Source organism: Tupaia chinensis, unplaced genomic scaffold, assembly GCF_000334495.1.
Source record: "Tupaia chinensis unplaced genomic scaffold, TupChi_1.0 Scaffold142619_1, whole genome shotgun sequence".
Lineage (NCBI taxonomy): Eukaryota > Metazoa > Chordata > Mammalia > Scandentia > Tupaiidae > Tupaia > Tupaia belangeri.
The window spans coordinates 253,387-261,721 of NW_006202465.1; the positions used below are offsets into that span (position 1 = coordinate 253,387).

Consider the following 8,335-nt stretch of genomic DNA (forward strand, 5'->3'; position numbering starts at 1 on the left):
TACATCAGAGTTGAGCGACATAGCCATTATGCCAACTGCTGGTTCCAATTAATTACTTTTTTAAAAGAGTTATTTATTTAACTTTTTATTTATTTATTTATTTATTTATTTATTTATTTATTAGAGGGGGACATAGCAAGTGGAAAAGAAAGAGAGAGGGAAGGTGAGAAAGCAAGCCACTAGGTCTGGAACTCTAACTGCAGTTGGCCATCTGGGAATCCAGTGTCCTTAACCACCATGCCACCTGCTGGCCCAAAAAAGTCAATGACTTTTTCATGTCATATTTCAATGAGCTTTATTGGCTCTCTGGTATGACTCTGTTCCATTGATTAGTGTACTGCGTAGCCAGTATTATCTCATAGTCGTGTATTCCAGGTGGCACACATGGTTTCCAAGGTTACTCAAAGGAAACCAGAGGGACCACCCAGAGTTGTTTATAAACTTTAGAAGTATCTTATATTACATTTTATGTCCTCAATGTATGTGCAAGTGAGTCTGAGAAATGCAAGAGAACACACACATTTGGATCAAGAAATCCTAATTCAGGGGTTGGCAGGTGGCATGGTGGTTAAAGGCACTGGACTCCCACATGGTTGACTGTGGGTCAAGTCCCGGGCCTGGTGGCTTGCTTTCTCACTTTTCCTCTCTCTATCTCTGATCAAACTCGAAAATTATACTAATAAATAAAGTTAAATAAAATAATTCTTTTTTGAAAAAGAAAGAAATCCTAATTCAGGAATTTAATCCATAGAAATAAAGGCATGTTCACTGCAGGCAGCATCTCTTTTCATGGAAAAACATAGAAATCATTTCATATTAATTAATAGGGGATTGGTTGAATAACTTAAGGTATATTCATACCATAGGAGTAGATTCATTTGCATTTACTGACCTCTGGGAAGTCTTACAAGACTTCTTCTTTTATTTTTTCCTAGGGGTAGAACTGGTCTATGACCCAGGCTCATGCTCTCTTTACTACACTGGTCTCCTCACCTAAGGTTTCTTTCTTCCTTTCTTTCTTTTTTTATTAAGAATTATCTTATTTAACTTTATTTATTTATTTATTTATTTTAGTTTGATATTAGAGGCACAGAACAAGAAGGAGATCGAGAGCAAGAGAGAGAGAGGGAAAGTGAAGAAGCAAGCCACCAGGTCTGGGACTCAAACTGCAGTTGGTTATGTGGGAGTCCAAGAGCCCTTAAACACCATGCCAACTCCTGGCTCTAAGACTTCTAATCTAATCTGAAATCATACAAAGAAATGAAGAACAATGGTAAGGGTAACTACACAGTTAAATATAAAAAGTAATATTTCACATATTGTTTATAACTCCTCTTTTTTCCTACATGACTTAAAAGAAATGCATGAAACAATAATTATAAAGTTACGTTAGTATGCACACTTGTTATAAAGATATTATTTGTGACAATGGCAACATAAAGGAGGGATGGCACTGTAAAGTCCTTGCACTGAAATCAAATTGTAATGATACATAAAACAAAAACTTTTTACAAAGTATAAGTATTCATTTAATTCCATGGAGGAATCTATAACGAAGGAAAACTTAAAAACACACAGAAAAAGAAATGAGAACAGGTTCAAAAGAGTACACAGGAAAAAAAATCAATTAATCATCAAAAAAAGCAGTAAGAGGGAATTGAAGGGAATCAAAGAGTAGGAGGCATAAACGTATAGGTAATAAACAGCAAAAAGGACCACTTTTTCCCTATTAGTAATTACTTTAGATTTGGGCCCCATGACCTGAAGGTTAAGGGAGCTAGATCTCACATGGTGATTGTGTAGTTTTTTGTTTGTTTGTTTTGAGAGGTTTTTTTTTTTCTATAGGGCGCGTGCGCTCGCCAGACAGACAGAGAGACAGAAAGCGAGAAATCACCCCCCAGAGGGGATGGCCACGCCGCAATCCCTTCTCCTCCATTCTCCTCTAGGGATCCTGGGCACGCACGAACACACGCCCGGCATGGGTTTTAAGCCACCGGGTCTGGGACGCGAACCGCAGTCAACCACATGGGAGCCCAGCGACATAGCCATTACGCTAACCGCTGGTTCCCGTGATTGTGTAGTTTGAATCTTGGTCCTAGTAGCTTGAAAATATGCCAAGCCCATTGTGCATGTACACCCAAAATTCTGACAGGGTGGAGAAATAGAAGAAAAGGGATTACAACATGACCACACCCCCACTGGAGGTTACTTCCACCTTCTCCCTCTCTCTCTATCTCTCTCTGGTGAGCTCATGCACCCACTAACAAATTAAAATAATTACTTTAAATGTGAATGGATTAATGTTTTGAAGATATCCAGGAATTTTTTTGATAGAGAGATTTTTGCTATAGGGTGTGTGCACTGGAGAGACAGAGAGACAGAAAGTGAGAAATAACCACCACCAACCCCAGGGAGGTTGGCCACATTGCAATCCCCTCCCTGCCATTCTCCACTCAGGATCTGGAGCACACATGCACACACGCCCAGCCTGAGTTTCGAGCAGCCTGGTCCGGGACTCAAACCGCAGTTTATCACATGGGAGTCCAGTGCCTTACCCTGGCCCTGATATCCAGAATTTTAAAAAATCACTTATACATAGACACAGAAATGACTGTCATGAAGAAATAAGTTTTTGTAATAACAGATCCCTAGAAACAGAAAATACATCATGCCACGGAGGACCACATGGAGAAGCACCAGAGTCAGTCATGAAAGCAGACAAAATGAGGGAGCAATGAAGGCAAGAGCCTTTACCGTGCTCTTATGTGGGAAGAAACAGATATGACAGGGTAAGCGGACTTAGGATTGGCAAATTTGAATATTTTCAGTGGCTCAGGGTTGTCAGAACTCTCCCTAGTTATCTGTTACCTGGTTTTGAGGTGATAGGGGCTGTCAGAGTCCGGAGTGTCCAGAGTGTAAAAAGCCTGCTAAAAGAGGTGGTTGGTCATATTGACTCTGGATTGGTTAGTTTGCACGTAAGAGATGCTTGCAGTTGAGTTGTTTGCTATCTCTAAAAATAATCCTGGGAGGGGCTGTACTTCTAAGGTCAGCAAGGTCTTTAATGCCAAAATACCAAATACAGAAACAAGAAATGATGGTTATTAAAAATAAATTTTCCAATTAAAAGGAAGATGGGAAGAATATGTATGTGTGTGTGATTATTCATTTATTTTATTCATTATTATTATTTAGTTTGCTATAGGGCACATGTGCTCACCACAGAGAGACAGAGAGAGAGGAAGTGAGAGAGAAAGAAAGAGACATAGTGAGAAAGAAAGGTCTGGCACTCGAACCGTGGTTGACCATGTGGGAGTCCAGTGCCCTAGCCACGATACCACCTGCTGGTTCCCAGAATATATATTTTAAAACCACAATCCTACTCTACACTGCCTAACACACTCATTTTATATTCAAAGACACAAATGGGTTGAAAGTGAAAGGATGTGAAAAGATATCCCTTGCAAATCATAACAAAAAGAAAACTGAGGTGGCTATGCTAATAAAAGACAAAGTAGACTAAGTAAAACGTTGTCATACAGAAGGACATTATATACAGCTAACGTGTCAATTCGTCAAGGTAACATTACAATTGTAAATATACATGCACCTATTAAAGGAGCCCCAAAATATATGAAGCATAAACGGACAAGTTAAAAGGAGAAATGGACAGTTATATAATAATAATTGTAGCATTCAAAACCCTACACTCAATAATGGGTAGAACAACTAAACAGACTGTTAGTAAAGAAAGAAAGGATTTGAACAGCAGTATAAGCCAACCAGTCCTAACATATGTAAGATATATATAAAACTTCTCACCTACCTACAGGAACATACACGTTCTTCTCAAATGCATATGGAGCATTATCTAATATAGACAATATTGAGGCCAAGGGAAGCCTCAATAAATTTAACAACAAAATAATAAAAGGTATTTTCTCTAACCATAGTGAAAGGAAACATGAAATCAATAACAGAAAACTGGAAATTTCATATATGTAGAAACCAAACACACTCTAAAACCATTAAGTCAGTCTGGTCCCATATCCTAGTGGTTAAGGAAGGGTACCAGATCTCACATGGACTACCACAGTGTGAATTCCTGTTCCAGTGGCTTGAAACACATGTCAGATGCATGTATGCACATGCCCAAAATCCCCATAAAATGAAGAAATGGAGAAGACTGTGATCACACCCCATTGAAGGGATGCTCCCCCCTCAACCCACCCTCATCTCTCTGGCGAGTACAAGTGCCCTCTGACAATTAAAAAGTAAAAAACAGCCCAAAGAAGAAATTACAAGTGAACTTAAAATATACTTTGAGATGACTGCAAATGAAGCACAACTCAAAGCTAATGAGATGCAGCAAAAGAGGTGATCAAAGGGAAATGAATGACTTTAAATGTTTACCTTTAAAAAAAGAAAGACAGATTCTTAGTCAATAACCTGACTTTACACCTAAAGGAATTAGGGGAAAAAAATCAAGCTACACCCAAAGCTAGCAGAAGGGAAGAAGTAATACACATTAGAGTAGAAGTAAATAAAATAGAGGGAGCGACATCAGCATGACGACAGAGTCTGAAGCTCTGGACCCTTCTTTCTCCTGCCAACACACTGATTGGGCAACCGTGTGAAGGGAAATTTCCTTTGGGAGAAACCAGAAACTAGTTGAAATGCCTCAACTCCAGAAAAGAATACAACACGCACTCACAGAAGTTGATAGATTTGGGATAGCATCTCCCCAGACACCCTGCCGCCATTGCAGTGCCAGACTGCAATCTGATTTGATTGCAAATGGTTCACAGTCCTTGGAGAAACACTTAACTTTTGTTTACCAGTTTATTGTAAAGGCTACGAATGAACAGTCAGATGAAGAGGTAGTCTGGAAGGGTCCTGAGCACAGGATCCTCTGTCCAGTGGATTTGGGGTTGCGCCATCCTCCTGGCATGTGTATATGTTCTCCAACCTGAAGCTCTTCAAACACTATTGTTTAGGGTTTTTTTAGTCATGATTGATTATTAACTTAATATCAACTGGTCTCCTCTGCTCAGCGGTTAGGGGGTGGGGCTGAAAAGTTCCAAGCTTCTTATCAAGGCTTTCTGGTGACCAGATCCATCCTGAAGTTACATAGGAAGCTGCCAAAAGTCCTCTCGTCAAAACAAAGAACATTTGTGTCACCCCTATCATTCAATAAATTAAAAGTTTTAGGAGCTCTGTGCCAGGATCTGGGGATGAAGACCAAATAAAAAATTGTATTATACCACATGGACACCTACAAATGAGCAAAATGTTTTAAATACTTATGTGGATAAACTAGTACAGTCAAATTTTTGTTTTCAAAATTAAAATTGGGGAACTATGGAGAAAATCAGTTATTCATGATAAAAGAAGAAAAGTATTAATAAAAGGTAAAGGTTTTTTGAGTACTTTTGTAGTTTTAGATAAAACTGGGATAATTTTGTTAAGTATTATGATTTTAATTGGGATTGCATTGAATCTGCACATCAATTTGGGGAGATTGGCATTTTTATGTATTTATGCATTTATATAGGTCTTCACTGAGTTTTGTCAGTAATATTTATATTTTACTGTAAAAAGGTCTTATACATCTTTGTCAGTTTAAGTATTTGATATTCTTTCATTTAATCATAAATGGTGTATTTGAATTTTTCATTTTCTAATTGTTGATGATACATAAAACTACAATGCAGTGTTGAATACTGATCTTGTACCCAGCTACTTGTTAAATTTACTTATTCATTCTTATAGTATGTTTATAGAACCTGTAAAATTTTCTGTATAGTGTTCATGTTGTCTCCAAATAATGACAATTTTATTTATTTCATTTTAAAATATTTATTTATTTAATTTCATCTGTTATTATTATTTTTTAATTTTACAAGAGGAGAGACAGAAAGCCAGAGAGCAAGCTACCAGGTCCAAGACTCAAACCATGGTCGGCCCTGTGGGAGTCTAGCACCTTAACCACTCTGGCACCTTCAGGCCCCTTCATTTCTTTAATTTTTAAGCATATTTTTTCCTGGGGCCAGAAGATGGCATAGTGGTTATCTTGTTGGACTCCCACATGGCTAACAGCAGTTTGAGTCCCAGACTTGGTGGCTTGGAAATCATCCCAAGCATGTGTGCATGCGTGCCCAAGATCCTAGGAGGAGAATGGAGGAGAAGGGACTGTGATGTGGCAATGTCCCATCACTGTTTCTGTCTTTCTCTCTCTTTGGCGAGCACATGTGCTCTAATGCAAAAAAGTCTTTAAGAAAGTTAAATCTTTGGGGCCAGCAAATGGCGAAATGGCTGCATCACTGTACTCCCATGTAGTCAACCATGGTTCGAGTCTTGGACCTGGTGGCTTAAACTCACGCCAGGCACCTGTGCATGTGTGCCCAATATCCCAAGAGGAGAATGGAGGAGAAGGGATTGCCACATGGCCATCCTCCCTAGGGGAGGGGAGGATGATTTCTCGCTTTCTGTCTGTCTGTCTCTCTCTCTCTGGTGAGCACACGCGCCCTATAGCAAAAACCTCTCCAAAAGAAAAATAAATTAAATATTTTTTATTACCGTAATTCAACACAAGATTTATAACACCTTTTTAAACAGAAGTGGTGAACAACATCTTCATTACTCTTATGGTATCAAAGAATAAGCCCTTTATGTTGTGCCATTAAAATATCAGGATTGGGGAGTAACCAAATAATCCAGAATGGCTACTCTGATCTTTGTTGATAAGGAAAATGGAGATCCAGGAATCTGTGTGGCTCCTAAAGATGGGTTGAAGCTGGGTTCTGGACTCTCAGTCAAAGCCTTAGATGGGAGATCTCAGGTTTCAACACTACCTGTTGGCAAAATATTAGATGTTCCACCTGTCTTATGTAAAGGTGCCAGAAAGACTTTGGGAACTGTCAAGAGAGCTACAAAAAGTCAGTAAAGACTAATGAACCCCTTAAACCAAAACAACCAACCTTCTCTGCAAGAAAAATGACTGAGAAGACTGTGAAAGCAAAGCTCTCTGTTACTACCTCAGATGACCCCTAGCCATAAATAGAAAAAATTATTTCTCTTCAATCCCATAGATTTTGAAAGTTTTGATCTCCATAAAGAGAAACAAATTGCACATTTCTCCTTAAATGAAGTGCCTCTCATGATCCTTGATGAAGAGAGAGAACCTGAAAAGCTGTTACAGCTGGGCACCCCTTCACCTAGACATTTAAATTGCTTGGGGCTGTACAATTTGTGTGTGTTTGTGTTAATAAAGCATTTCTTTAGCTAATGGCTGCTTCCTAAAAAAAGGTATCAGGATTGTTGTAGGCTTATTAATTATTATTATTTTAGGGCCAGCAGGTGGTGTGACGATTAAGATGCTGGACTCTCACAGGACTACTGAGGTTCGAGTTCTAGACCTTCTGGCTTGGAAATCACACATGCATGTCCAAAATCCTGAGAGGAGAATGAAGAAGATTGGGTTGTCATGTGGCCATTCCCCCGTCCTGGGGAGAAGATGCCTCACTTTCCCTCTTTGTCTTTGTCTGTCTCCCTCTGGCAAGTGAATATCCCCTACGGCAAAACTTTCTTACTGTTTTTGGTGTACTAAGAGGGTTTTTATTATTGTTATAAGAGAGTATAGAATTTTATAAGCTATTTTTTCTGCTTGTTTTAAGATAAGCAGATGATTTTTCTTCAGTATTGTGTTGAAGAAAATTACGTGGAATTATTTTCAAATGTTAAAAAAAACCTGCATTTACACACACACACACACACACACACACACACACACACACATAAAAACCAACAAGATAGGGGCCAGTAAATGGCATGGCGGTTGTTATTGTACTCCCATATGACCAACTGCAGTTCAACTCCCAGACCTGGTGGCTTTAAACTCACACTAGATGCATGTATGTATGTGCTCAAGATCTTGGGAGGAAAATGGAAAAGAGCCTGTGGTGTGGCCATCCTCCTAGGGATGGTTTCTCATGTTCCCTCTCACTGTCCCTGTCTCTCTTTCTCTATACATAGATTTTTTTAAAATTGCACCAAAATAAACTCATACTTTAATACTGTTTTCTATGAACTTTAAAAAAAATTGCTATGGGGCATGTGCACTTGCCAGAGGAACGTGGGGGGGGGGAACACCCCTAAGGGTATGGCCACATTGCAATCCCTTCTCCTCCATTCTCCTCTCAGAATTTTGGGCATGCACGCACATATACCTGACATGTTTTTCAAGCCACCAGGTCCAGGACTCAAACCAAGTAGTCATTCATGTGGTATCCAGGCCCTTTAACCACCTACCTGATCCTCCACAAACTTTTTTTTTTTT

General features: G+C 39.1%; 1 pseudogene; it reads left to right on the top strand.

Annotated features, from left to right (window-relative positions):
* Positions 1-6,718: 6,718 nt before the first annotated feature.
* LOC102491828 (securin-like) lies at positions 6,719-7,285 on the top strand (annotated as a pseudogene).
* Positions 7,286-8,335: the final 1,050 nt, after the last annotated feature.